Source organism: Ochotona princeps, chromosome 9, assembly GCF_030435755.1.
Source record: "Ochotona princeps isolate mOchPri1 chromosome 9, mOchPri1.hap1, whole genome shotgun sequence".
NCBI classification, from domain to species: Eukaryota; Metazoa; Chordata; class Mammalia; order Lagomorpha; family Ochotonidae; genus Ochotona; species Ochotona princeps.
Window position 1 is genome coordinate 61,261,401 of NC_080840.1, and position 15,111 is coordinate 61,276,511.

Sequence of the window (15,111 nt, forward strand, 5' to 3'; positions counted from 1 at the left end):
CTGCAAAATCTCATAAACTCTGTATTTTTTACCAAAACAATCTACAACAAAATCATAGCAGATCTTTTTTTTTCTCAGACATTAAGAAATTGTATCTAAAGCATCTACGAAAGTGCGAAGGAGCAGCAGTAGTGAAGTAACTGATGAAAAGCACAGACTGCTGCTTTTTCATTTTAAGATCTATTTTAACTGAACAATGACAAGGGCAGTGTGACACACAGATAACTACGTAAAATGATGGAAAATCATAGTCTCAAATTAGACCTCATCCATTAATGGCCAAATAATCCTGAGAAAGTATCCACTTCAAAGGGGAAAGTATATACTTCTCAAAAAATGCCCTTCAAACAACTTGTTTTCCTTATGAAAAAAATGAAAATTGATCTCTGCCTCATATCTCTTAAAACAAAATTAATTAAACATGGATTATACTCAACATAAAGCTAAAACTATAAAACTTGTAGAACGAAGCATAGGGGAGACCTATGTAATATTGAAATTGGCCAAGGTTTCTTGCAAACTAACCATGAAAATAAAAGGAAAAATAATAAAATGAATCTCATCAAAAAATAAAGACATCTGTTCTTCAAAGATATCACTAAGAAAACAACAAGACAATATGCAGACCAAAAGAAAGCATCCACAGCACATGCCTGATAAAGGGATTGTGACGCACCAATGTAAAACATACCTAGAGCTCAACAGAAAAGCCATGCAACACAGAGAGTTGAAGGAAGCATTCAGAGACACCACTAAGGGGGATATTCAAAGGATAACAAGCACTTCAAAATATTCCACATCATTAAATATAAATGAGAGTTAAAGCCATGACATCATTTTATATCCGCAAGGATGACAAAATCAGAAATTCACATATACCCACATATTCTCCTTGATACACAGGAGCTAAAAAGAAAACCAAAGAGCAACATAAAAATAAATAAATGCTTGTGTGTATCAGTATTACTGCAAACGTATGTTGTCAAACTCTTTCACATTTTTGTCAACAAAGTTTTTTAAAAAAAGATATACTATCAGATTTTTTAATGATTTGTGACTATTTTGAAATTCACTGTAAATTTGATTATCATTTGTAACCCAGATCTATATTCCTGCTGAACTATGATTTTTACTTTTTGAAATCTTAATTTAGTGGAACATAAGCCCTTGACTATATGGAAATTAAAAACATGCTATCTAAAATATAAAAATAAGTATAAAATAAATTTTAAGAAATTGAACATATTTAATATAAATAAGAGAGTGGAGAAGATAAAGCATGCATGATTTTCTACTGAAGGGGCCAATCGGTGCAACTGCTTTTAAAATGATAACTTATGGTGAATCATGTGCTTATTATAAGACGTGGTATGATTTCCCCCTCAGACGCTAACACAAAATACGAGGACTACAAAAGGTTTGTGAAAAAAGAAATTTGAAAGATAGGTTTAGGGTCAGGAGTTTGACCTAAGCAGTTAAATGACTATTTAAGATCCCTGTGTCCCATATAGGAGTGCCTGAATTCAGTGCTTTGTTCCAGCTTCTGACTTCAGCTTCCTGCTAGTGCAGCCTCTGGGAGATACTTATTGGTGATCACTGAAGTAATTAGTTCCCTGGCCTGGAATCCATGTTCCCTGCTTCGGTAACCTTATCCCCACACACCACATTGCTGAATTTTGCAAGCATCTAGGAAGTAAATCCAAAGATGAGCTCTCTCCCTCATTCTGTCTTAGTTCCTCAAATATATAAATAAACATTTTAAAAAGGAATATTATTTTATGTGAAAATTTGGAAACATAGTAATTTTTAATATCGATTTTTCATTACAGTTTTTAAATACATTTATAAAGTAGGTTGGAATTGTAGCATAGTGAATTAATCCATTGTATGAGAAGCTAGCATCCCAAATGAATGCCTGAATGAATGTTGAAGTCCCAGCTGCTCCACTTCTGATCCAACTTTCTACTCATGCACCTGCGAAGGCAGAGGAGGATGGTCCAAGTAGTTGGGTTTCTGTCACTCATGTGGGAGACCAAGATGGAGCTCTAGGCTCCTGACTTCAAGCTGGCCCATTCTTAGCCATTGCATTCATTTGAGGAGTGCATCAGTGGATGGAAACGCTCTCTGTTTTTCTCAGTAACTCCGTCTTTCAAATAAGAAATAATAAACTGGGTCTTAAAAGTCATAAATTTAGGTGTTGTTTTTCATCATGTAGCTCTGTGACATGAGCAAGACACAGTCTGGGCCCACCATTTTCTCTAGTGCCTGGAGCCCTTCCCCTTCAAGATGCCTGAGGAGGTTCACCATGGAGAGAAAGACATGGGAGTTTTGTTTTTCAGGTAGAAATTTCCCAGCTCATGTTTCTGGTCATCAGCACCTTCAATTCTAACCAGGAAGTCTTCCTGTGGGAGTTGATCTCTAATGTGTTTGATGCCTTGACAAGATTCACTGTGAGAGCCTAACAGACTCCTCCAAGTTGGGCAGTGGCAAAGAGCCAAAAATTGACATAATCCCCAACCATCAGAGATGCACTCTGACTTCGGTGAACACACACAGTGGCAGGACCAAGGCTGGTCTTGTAAATGGCTTGGGAACAATTGCCCTGTGCAGCACTAAAGCATTTATGGATGCTTTTCAGGATGCCATAGATACAGACATCTCCTTCTGGACACCTAGATTTAGAATTTTTTAAAGATTCATTTATCTAACATATTTCAATTTTATTTTTAAAACAATTTATTTCCAGAGAGAAGGAGGGATAGCAAATAAGAGCAACATCTTTCATCTATTGGTTCACTACCCAAGTGGCTGCAACGGCCAGGGCTGAGCCAATCTGAAGCCAAGGATAAGGAGTTTCCCTCATGTTTCCCATGTGTGTGCAGCGTCCCAAGACTTTGGGCCATCCTCTACTGCTTTCCCAGGTCACAAGCAGGGAGCTGCATTAGAACTGAAGCAGCCAGGACATGAACTTGCTCTGATAGCTAATGTTGGCATTTGCAGGTGGAAGATTAGTCCACTGTGTTGTGCACTGGTCTCTAGCATTGGTTTTTCTTCTACCTACCTGATAGCAGAGAAAGGGGTTGTAATCATGAAGTTTAGCAATGACGGGAGGTATGAATGGGAGTCTTCTGCCTGGGGCTCCTTCACTGTGTGTGCTGATCGTAGTGAGTCTGTTGGCACAGGCATCAAAATGATCCTGTGTCTTAAAGACCAGATTGAGTACTTAATAGAGAGGTGGGACAAAGAAGTATAAGAAGTATTCAAAGTTCATATGCTATCTGGTCGGTCTTTATTGGAAGAAGAACTGAAAAAAAGGAAATTAGTTATAATGAAGCAGAGAAAGAGAAAAATGAGAATGAGGCGGAAGAGGAGAATGAAGAGAAGGCCAAGAAGTACTTGGATCAAGAAAAACTGAACAAGACCAAACTCATTTGAATCAGAAAGCCTGATGGCATCACCCAGGAGGGATATGACGAGTTCTGCAAGGGTCTCACCGTGACTGGGAAGACCACGTGTCAGTCAAGCAGTTCTCTGCGGAAGGTCAATTGAAATTCATGGTATTCATCCCTCTCCATGTCCATCTGTACTCTTTGAAAACAATAAAAAAGATCAAACTCTATGTTATGTTATGTTATGTTATGTTATGTTATGTTATGTTATGTTATGTTATGTTATGTTATTGATGATCAATCCCAGAACGTCTCCACGTCATCCATGGTATGGTTTACTCTGTAGACCTGCCCTTGTGCATTTCCCAAAAAATGCTCCAGTAGAGCAAGTACTTGAAAGTCATACGGAAAAATACTAAGAAGTGCCTGGATCTCTTCTCTGAGTTGGCAGAAGACAAAAAGTAAGAAAAAATTCTATGAAGCGCTTGGCATCCCTAAGGGCTCCACCAATGGGTGCTTCCTCTCTGAGCTACTGCACTGCCACACCTCTCAGCCTGCAGATGGCGTGACCTTGGTATCAGCATACATCTCTCGCATAGAGGAGGTGCAGAAGTCCAGTTATCACATGACCAGTGACAGCGAAGAGCAGGTGGTCAACTCTGCTTTCTTCTGGCTTCTCCCTTGAGCATCCCCAGATCCAATACTCAAGTTAAGACCCGGCGTTGACGAAGATAAAGGTACAGTTACTACTGATGAGATTCCCCCTCTTTGGGGGATGAGGCCCCCTCCATATGAAAGAAATTGATTATGAACTCCTACTTGGAAATTTTATGCTCTCTGTGTAGTGTCCCTATGGCTCCCACAGTAGTCCTGAGTAGCCCTATTCCACAAGCCTTTTTACGAACATCTAATGGTCTTTTTTTTTTTTTCATTCCTGGCCTGTCTTAAGGCAAGAAATGACCCTCTCAATCTTCATCCCCTCAACTTGACAATGGGTTTGGATGTTGTGTTTGCCATTGTTATTGTTGTTTATTTTATTCTCAAATCGTAGGATTCGAAATAAGGATCTTACAGGTTTTAAAAATATTTATTTTTACTTAAAAGGCAGATTTACAGAGAGAAGCAGAGAGGGGGGTGGTATTTCCCTTGCTGGTTCACTCTCCAACGATTGCAACGGCCAGAGCTGAGCTGATCCGAAGCCTGGAGTTTCTGTCAGGTGTCCCAGACAGATAAAGAGGCCCAAGGATGGGAGCCATCCTCTGCCACTTTCCCAGGCTGTAAGCAAAAAATTGAATCTAAAGTGGAGCAGCTAAGACATGAGACAGCACCTGAATGGAATACTGGGACCTCAGGAAAAGGATTAGCTTGCCATGCTGTCATGGCAGCCCCAGTTCATGAGATTTTATTAAAAAAAAAAATCGCACATTTTAACATTCTGAAAAGACTAAATTTTTAGATAAGGCAACTGAATCTGATTTGTAATAAAAAGGCAATTGACCATTATTGAGTACTTAGGCTCAAAGAGAGAAGGAGTAGGCAAGTACTTTATGATCCCTTTTGTAGATGGATATAAAATAGGATAACATTGTCTCAAGAAGATGTAGGGGCCTTTCCAGTTCGACATAGTTGCTTACACTGTAACTTTTAGCACCTCTAGTCTTGAGCGTTATTTTTTGATGGAACAATGAACTGAAAGCTATTTTCATTAAGCTTAGCTTAAGGTAGTCTCTTTTTTACATGAGAGTATTTAAAACACCCTACTAATTGTTTTATTGGAGGAATTTACTACACTCTAGCCTGTCTGTGTGAAGTAAAATGAACCTGACAGTCAGTTAGGGCCTGTCTTTCTTCCTGATGCTCTGCCTTGGTTCTGAGAGGCTTATTTATGTGCTGCTAAGGCACAGGGAAAGGGCAGCTGCTGGGCTCCAAGTGAGATGTCTTCATGCTGGTATTCTTTTGTTCTCACAGTTCGTGTCCTTTACTTCTGCCGGCAAGGCAATCTCAGCTACTGCTCTCAACCATTGACCTTTCACTCTTCCATTGACAGGGAGTTAGTGACGCTAGCTGCAGAATTCACCCTGTCCGAGACATTCTCTGGTCAGAATGAAATTATTCTACCATTCCTGTGTCATAGTAAGAGTCTTTTGAAGGATATGAGACTCTATTGAGTCCAAGTGCCTAGATCTACATTGCAACTAAACTATTGGCAGTGTCTAGACTGACAGAAGTTTAAGGCATCCGGGTACTGGTGATTCTGCTAACCTGGGAGCCATGTGTCTTAGGAAGAGGAGAAGGACATTATTCAGCACTGGCTGATTGCTTCTATGTATGGGTCTAGAAATGGGGTACAATGTCAATAGATCTGAATTTTCAAGAAATTGTAAATAGAGCTTTCTGTGAAACTTCCCAAAGCAGGCCAGATCTATCCTTTGGGGAGCGGTATCAGTTTCCTACTGCTGTTGGAAGAAATTATCACAAACTCTGGTTTAAAGCAACTCAAAATTATTACGGTGAAGTTCAGTAGGTCGGGAATTTGTAATGGATCCCTCGGCTAAAAATCTATGTGCTGGCAGGCCACCTTCCTTTTCTGAAGGCCCTTGGAGGATACTGTTTTCTGAGTTTCTGAATTTCTTGAGGCCACACACAGTCCCTGGCCCTTAGTCTCCATCATCCATCTTCAAAACCACCAGTGCTCATCTCCATGCTCACATTTAAAATGCTTTCATGATCACATTAAACCCATGTAAGGAATTCAACACAGTCTCTTTTTCTTGAAGTCTTTAGCTCTACTCCTACCTTTACATATTTTTCGTAGTTTTTGAGAATTAGGGTTTTGGAAATGCAGGGGGAGGGAACATTGTTCTATGCACATAGTTGTTATTTCAAAATATCTGGCCTAAACCTTCACGCCATCATGTCTATACTCTGGACTCTTTCTTTTAAAGCATTCATGTGTTGGAAAGGCAGAGGGAGACAGATGACAAAGCTTCCTTCTGTTTTGTCATTAGCAACTGGGCCAAGGTGAAGCGGGAAGCTGGGACACCATGCAGGTCTCCCATGTGGATGGCACAAACTCAGTTACTGAGACATCTCTGCCGCCTCTGGCAATCTACAGCAGTCGGAAGCTGGAATCTGGGACTGCAACTTCTGCTTCCGCATGGGTGCAGGCTTACTGCCTAGGCCAACACCTGCCCGTGTAACTCTTTCTACTCCCTAGAAAAGGGAGATAGGCTTTCGCTTCTAATCTCCCTGACGATGTTACTCCTGCTCAAGGGAAAGTTTCTGGAGGGTTGTGAAGTGTTAGAATTTACCCAGCCCTACTCATGCACCTGTAGGTATCAAGGAGGCCTCTTGTTTCTCTGCTGGCTTTTTTTGAAAAAAAAAATTATTTATTTTTATTGCAAAGTCAGATATTTAGAGGAGGAGAGACAGAGAGGAAGATCTTCTGTCGGTTTACTCCCCATGTGGCTGTGAAGGCTGGAGCTGAGCTGATCCAAAGCCAGGAGCCAGGGGTTTCTTCTGGGTCTCCCATGCAGTTGCAGGGTCCCAATGTTCTGGGCCATCCTTGACTGCTCTCCCAGGCCACAAGCAGGGAGCTGGATGGGAAGCAGGGCTGCTGGAATTAGAACCAGCACACATATAGTATCCAGGCGTGTACAAGGCGAGGGCTTTAGCCATTAGGCTACTGCACCAGGCCCTCTTTGCTGGCTTTAAGAACTGGTAAAATTCTCGTTTTATGGAGCAAGGACATCGTGCTTCGTTTTGACTAAATGCTCTAAGTTCCTAGTAACCTCAAGGCTAGGCTTTTGGAGTTCAGAAATCTGTTTTTGCTCTCTGGCTGTATGTATGTCACTAAGGCAATGTATTTTGGTCCTTCTAATGAGGGGAAGGAAGGTCAACAAGCAGTGAAAATACAGATGCTAACGATTTCTATTCCTTTAGTTTATACATTGTTTTATTTTGCCCGTTTTTTCTTTAAGTGACAGATCTGTGTATATGTTCTCAGTAATAAGTAGAGGACATTCAACCGTACAACATGAGATTATGATGAACCACTGGCAAATGTGTCCCTTAAAGCTCTTTTTCTTAAGTGTAAGAGCTGTGCTTACATACAATTTGCTGTTTTGACTTAATACGGTGTTTGATAATTATAAGCCAACAGTAATACTTAAAGCCAATTTCCTATGAATTATTATAAAGCATTGAGGTATTATGTAGATGAATCCGTTTGGCACTTTAACTCTTCTTGGAATCAAGTAATTTTAAACAAAATAACCATAATGTTTTGAAATGTGTAGGTCCATATTATAAACTTTTTAAAAGCATCAAGTAGAAATCAAGATGCAAGCTTTTCAAACATGGCCATTGTTGATTTCTCATGGATGTTACAGTGTTGGGCGAATAAGCCTGGTACGTGAGCAGAAGCATTCTCTACATGGCCGCTAGGTCCCTGGGCCACCAGATGCTTTCCCATCTTCAAATATGCGATAACTCACATTATTCTAGGATTCTTGTGACTCCAAACAACTTAAAAGAGAAATGATTGTAAAGAACTACGCTTCCGAGATTCCATGTCATTTTTTCCTTATTTTGCTGACAAGTATTGGATGGGACTCAGTCTCACGGTCACGTGCAACTGCAGCGTAGACAGAGAAAAGTAGCCTTGCTGCTTCCAGGAGAAAGAAGAGAAGTTGGATTTTGTTAAGCAGATAAAGTTGTTTTGTTACAATACACACAATAAGTATTATTAAGTTCTTTATTTGAGAGAGAGAGAGAGAGAGAGAGAGAGAGAGAGAGAGAAGACCTATCTGCCTTCCAAACGCCAGAAAGGACTAGCGTGAGTTGGGACTGAAGTCAGGCGTTAAGAACATAATCCAGAACATTTACATAGGTTACAAGATCTCAACCATATGCCACTTACACCAGTGGCCATAAGCTGCTGCCTTCCAGGGTTTAGAGCAAGGCTGGAGCTGGGCATTGACTAGAAGCACTCTGATGTGGGATTTAAGGGCCTCAGATGGCGTCTGAAGCACTAGGGTGCATTACTGCTCCAATACGTACTGTATTTATTCCTGCCTTTTTCACATTTAAGAGATGTAAAAAGGCATGCTCAAATATTCAACTCTAAACTTCAATGAAAGTATTTTTTAAAATATTTTAAACAGTCAATTGGACACTACTTGATATTTAACAATAAATAATGTATTTATCAAATACATGGTGGTATATCAGAAAGAATGCAATAGGGCCCAGAGCGATAGTGTAGCGGTTAAGATCCTCACCTTGAATGTGCCAGGATCCCATATGGGCGCCGGTTCTAATCCCAGCAGCTCCACTTCCCATCCAGCTCCAAGCTTGTGGCCTGGGAAAGCAGTTGAGGATGGCCCAGAACATTGGGACACTGTACCAGCATGTGGGAGACCTGGAAAGAAGTTCCTGGCTCCTGGCTCCTGGCTCCGGATCGGCACAGCACCAGCCGTTGCAGCTCACTTGGGGAGTGAATCATCGCATGGAAGATCTTCCTCTCTCTTTCTCCTCTTCCCTGTACATCTGCCTTTCCTATAAAAATAGATAAATCTTTTAAAAAAAAAAGAGAGAGAATGGAATGTTGTAGAAGAATGGCTCCAGCAATAAATAATGCTATACATAAATAATTAACTATTCACATGGAATGACATGTGTAATTATATTTTTAATTTAAAAACATAAGATCTGCATGTGCAGAAATGTGAAACAAGATACCCCTATCTTGCACCTTATACAAAAATCAACTCTAAATGGATCAAGGACCTAAATCTATGCCTTGATACCTTCAAATTACTAGAGGAAAACATTAGGGAAATTTTGCAAGGCATAGGCTAAGGCAAAAACTTCTTAGAAAAGACTACAGAGGCACAGACAGTTAAAACAAACAAAACACATTTGATTGAATCAAGGTAAGAGGCCTCTGCTCGGCAGAGGAGAGCACCAACAAGGTGAAGAGACAGGCGACAGAACGGGAGACAGTGTTTGCAAACTATGTAACATAGAGAGGACTGATATCCAGGAGTTTCAAAGAACTCCAGAAATCAACAATAATAAAACAACTCAGTTAAGAAATAGGCAGAGGACACAAACAGGCATTTTTCAAAAGATGAAATCCCAATGGCTAACAGACATAGGAAAAAATAAAACAAAACTCAGATTCCCTAGCCATCAGGGAACTGGCCTTATTGTATTTATTAAACAAGCATATCAGCTAGCATGACTATCATGCAGCTAACAGAAAACAATAAATGCTGGCAAGGCTTGTGGGGCAATGTGGGCGGGAGAGGCGGGGAAGGTTATCTTATAACCCAAATCACTGTGGGTAGGACTGTGAACTAGTGCCACCATTTTGGACGGCAGTATGAAGATTCCTTAGAGATCTGAACAGATCTACCATATAACCTAATCAACTTACTGCCGGGAATTTATCCAAATGAAATGAAGTCAACCTATGAGAGAGTAACCTGTACTTGGATGTTAGTAGCAGGTCAAATTACAATGGGTAAGATATGAAATCAATATATGTGCAATAGTGCCCCTGAACCAGTGCATCGGATGCCCGGGGACCCCAGATCTCATACACTCTAAGCAGACTGAGGGAGCTAGCAGGAAGCTGACTTCCTGCATGGGACTGTGGCTGCCTCGCTGGCCAAACATGGCTGGGGATGAGCGGTGCCTCCCTCTGCCTCCTTCCTCAATAGTTGCTTGTAGCAGGGCGTACCCCTTTTTCCAGTTAACTGTGTTGATCCTCGGAGTCCGTTCCTGAAAAACATGTTTACTGATTTGATGCTATGGTGATGGTTACTTCATTTCCCTGTTTTGAATCTTTAGAGGGGCTTTGTGTGGTTGCCTAGGTAACCTGCCTAGTATGTACATATACATATATACCCTGGTGAGTTGAGAAAGTGTGCATGGCTTCACTCGCTGTGCATCCCCTGTGTCCAGATCTTTCTCAGCACAGTCATCTCACCTTGGGTCCCTGTGTCCTCAGAGGCATCATCCACAAACCCAAATGTCCATCAACTGATGACTGGATAAAAAAAAGTGTAATACACACACGATGGAATACTACTTAGCCTTAAGTAGGAACGGGATCTTGTCTTTTGCAGCTGCAAGGATACAATTAAAAGCTTAGGGGAATAAGCCTGCCCTGAAAATACAAATACCTAATTTTTTTGCATCAGTTATAGTTAATACACAGAATACACACAAAATGTAATCTATGTGCCAGATTGGCATTCTGAGTTTTGACTACTGTTTACAGCCTTTGTCTATGTTCCTGAGGAATAGTAGGGTTAATATTATTATTATTTTAAATTTTCCAATTGCAATATATTATATCTTTTTTAAAAGACTTATTCATTTTTAATTGGAGGTTGGAGTTACACATACAGAAGGAGACAACTGCTGGCCCACTCCCCAAATGGCTGCGAAGGAGAGAACGGAGCCAATTTGAAGCTGGGAGTAAGGAGCTTCCTCCAAGTATCCCACATCAGGGCAGGGGCCCAAGGCTTTGGGCCATCATCCACTGCTTTCCCAGGCAGATTCTTGGAAATAGTGCAGCTGGACTTCAACCAGCACACATATGGGATGCTAGCACTACAAGTGGAGGATTAGTCAGCTGAATGATTGTGCTGGCCCCTGTGTGTTGTTGTCTCTACCTAATGGGGTGTTAAATCTGTGATTGTGAAGTCAAATGAATACGCCATTGCAAAATTAGAAAAAAAGATAAAAAGAAAGAAGGTGGGTGGGGGCTGTAGATAGGAAGGATATGGCGGGAAATACCAGTATGGTCCTAAATCCGTATGGCGAAATATGTGAAATTTGTTCATTGTATACAAATAAAACAAGAAAAAGAAACACAGATTATGAACAGTCGATAGAATTTGAATCAGTTTTACAACATTATTAATGAGAAGGAGCTGTCTTTTACTGACCAAGGTTGTCACAGTAGATATATTGAATTCCTGGATTTTGCACATTTGTTTCTTTTTTTCTTATTTTTCTAAAACTACCTAAATGTATTTTATGCTTTTGAAATTAAAAACCAATCAGTTACAATGAAAAACCATTGATGCACATCTAGTGACTCAAGTTATCTCCTTCTGTAGGTTTTAATCATTAGATTGATTTCTTTTGGTTAGCCACAAAAATGACTTGAGAATCATTTATCTGGAGGGATACCTGTTCCAAGTTGCTGCATGTGACAGTACCAGGAGCTATGTAAACACCACTTTCAAGTAGTATGTACTACACCTCCGTAATTTCTTCTGTGCATTGGAATAAAGCACTAAAAAAAAGTTGTTGTTTTTATTTATTTATTTATTTATTTAGTCACTTGGACTTATGTGCTCATCTTACAAAAAAAAATTTGACTTCTAGAAGTAGATGAGATGGCCAGGAATCTAGTAAAATATTTTTATCAACTCAATTTTGGCACCACAACATTGAGCAACAAAATACGCTGAAAAGCACAATCAGGAAAAGAATGAGACACTTCATCGTTGCCTTCTGCTTACTCATAACTATTTTCAAACTTTCAGAAGCCTGAAACACAACTGGTGTTAGAGCAGATTTTCAGCTGAATGTCAGTTGGTTCTTGATTGAGTGTCTTATCATTCAATTTTGGCTCTCAGCAAAGTGGCTTGTCAAAAAAAATTTCATTTTATAAGTCAAAGGAGTTCCCTCATTGAATGCTTTCAATTACTTCGCAGGAAAACTTATGGCAGAGCATGAATATATAAATATATATATGTGTGTGTGTATATATATATATATATATATATATATATATATATATAACTTAAAGTATTTATAAGTTTGGCCCAGTGCAGTGGCATGTCTCGCTAATCCTCTGCCTGTGGCATTGGCATCCAATATGAGTATCAATTCTGTTCCTGGCTGCTCCGCTTCCAATCCAGCTCCCTTTTAATGGACTGGGAAAACGTCAGAGAATGGCCCAAGGCCTTGGACCCTTGTACCCACATAGCAGACTTGGAAAAGGCTCCCAGCTCCTGGATTCAGACTGGCCCAACTATGGTCATTGTAGGGTGGATCAGAGGATGGAAGATGCCTCTCTTGCACTCTCAGCTCTGTGTGTGTCTGTGTGTGTGTATGTCCATGTGTATGTATGTGTTTCAGTAACTCTTTCAGGTAAAATAATACATTTTTAAGAAAAAGAATGGAAAATACTCTCAGCCTAAAATAGCAATAAGCACAATAATTTAAGTAGTCAACGGAAATCTATTACCATTAAATCATCATCCTGTCTTTGAAGAACATTTTGGTGAAATGGTGTTTTGTGGCATTTTTAGCTGTCATCTTTCATAAACAGTCCTGGATAAAGAACCAAGTTCGGACTGAAATTTAGACTTTTTTTCACTTTGCCAGTCTGTGCATGCTTGTGTGAAACTGACTTGACCCCTGAAAAATGACAGTTAATTACCACAAAGATTCTGTTTGGTGTCTACTTTTCATGATTGCATTTAAACATGAAGCAATGACACACCTTACTAAGCTGTTGTTGTAGGAGGGATAAAATGACTTACCACTACAGTGTTTGGGGTTAACATTAGCAAGAACCACTGTTGACTTAGCCAAAGTGTTTGTCCCATCCATTATTCTATCCAGTAATGCATTCCACACATGTGCTGCTTTCCTATTATGTTCCAGGCTTTAAAGTAAGCTCTAGAGATATAAAGGTGAATATAAGGTTTCCTACTTTAAGCATGCTTACACTCTCCTAGTAGTAACATTTGGAACATTAGAATTCAACAGATGACGGGAGAGTATACAAAGCATGCTGGTGGACAATTATAGTGACCCCAGCTGGCTCCACTCCTAGGTGATAGGGACATGTCTCTGGCTAAGATAAAGGGCAAGCCTAACTGGGTTCCAAGGTCTCTGGATCACTGCCATAAGACGATCCTCAGCTTAAGCCTTCTCTGAATAATGTTCATGACCCCTTCCAGCCCTCTACTACCAGCATGCCCGTATTTCTGTTCTTCAACTTGAAACCCAGTCACTGAGCCCCTCATATAAGTCCTTACTGCTCTGAACACTGGGGTAAGCTCTGAAGCTATTCTGTCAGAATGGGTGAAAAGAAGAGATGACACAGAGTATCATTAGTGTTCTAACAATATCCCAATATTTGCATTAAGAAACCGTAAATATTTTTCATTGGAATTCAGAAATTCCTCCACCTGGCCCAATTTTGATAGGACCTACCAAAGACATTTAGTAAAAGGTTTATTACAGAGATAGTGGGACAAGATTCATTGATCTTGGCTGGAAAGAGAAGTTGAAATAGAAAGTCTGAGTTAGTATGTCATGTATTTCTGGGGAATATTTTAAAGATATATATGATTTTATAAAATTGAATTTGACTAAATCTTTGAAAAGATTTGAGTTCCAAAAATGATTTTCTTTTTTTGTGCAAAACAGAAAGTATTCTCTTTTTTCTCCCCCAGACATGAGTGTAACAAGTGAAATAGAATGTCAAAATATTCTAGTTAAAATGCAGAATGTCAGAGATTCAGCTCCATTGCTATTATGTTAGAGCAGCATGGTACCTAAGAACAATGAAACTGGAATGAACTCTTTCGGGCCCAGTTTGCTTTAGTTGAGCATAGCATTTTTCTAAGCACTAATTTACCTGATTGACAGCAATATCGGCAGTGGGAAAAAGCGTATGGGCATCATTAATGACAAGTGGTGGAAGCTTTCATGTATACACACATATATATGAAACATTATGCTTTTTAAACTAATACAGTATGAAGAAGGACCTTTACTCAAGAGAGATTCGTAGTGCTTAACGTCAAAATCTAGCACACATCTTTAGGCCTGTACACAGAGACAATTTTACAACTTTTTTTTTTTTGATGACAGGTGCCTGCTAATTTACAAACCGGCAATTTTAAGAAGAATCAGAGGCCATGATGTGCAGTTTTTACTCTCTCCTCACCTGTGATAGCTTCCTCAGCTGTAGTTCCCCTGAATGTTAATGGTGTGGGTCTCCATCCTGCACTCAGTGTGATGGTTTGCAAATGCGATTGCTATTGGAAACTAGACAGAAGTGACGTGCTTAATTTCCAGGAGATTGCACTAATGTTACCATAAATGGAAAATCAAATTGTTGTTGTTTAGAGGAATAGAGAGAAAAAAATTATTTATACCAGACAACTCATAAAATTAAGTTAACATCACATAAAATATGAATTACTTGATTCTCAAGAGAAAAACAATTAAATATAGGCATACACAAAGGCAGCTCTGACTACAACAGAAATGAAATGAACTCAGGGTCTGATTGGGTCAATACACAGGGCATAGTGACTTATAGAGCCCCTCCTTATGGAGAGTAGCCCATTTCTGAAAAACCAAGGACACGGGATTACAGAAAATATGCTGACAGCAGGGTAGAATAAACCAATGAAAAGGTTCCAGCTGGACCTTTGTTAAATAGCATTTCCCATTGTCTAGGTCTAGTTCTGATCACTCCTGCCATTTTAGAAAGTCCAAATTCTGAGAATTTGAGAAGTAAACAGCTAACAATTGAACCACATGTAAAGTATTTGTAGGTTTACTGGGTGAGAGAAACAGTATGGGAAACATAGCTGTAGCAATAAATTCAAACTTGGCTATAAGTCTCAAATAGGAAGTGTAAGACTCATTGGGTAGACTCAGCTTTAGA

General features: G+C 39.7%; 1 pseudogene; it reads left to right on the top strand.

The window, feature by feature from the left end:
- Positions 1 to 2,286: 2,286 nt before the first annotated feature.
- LOC101535215 (heat shock protein HSP 90-beta-like) lies at positions 2,287 to 4,074 on the top strand (annotated as a pseudogene).
- Positions 4,075 to 15,111: the final 11,037 nt, after the last annotated feature.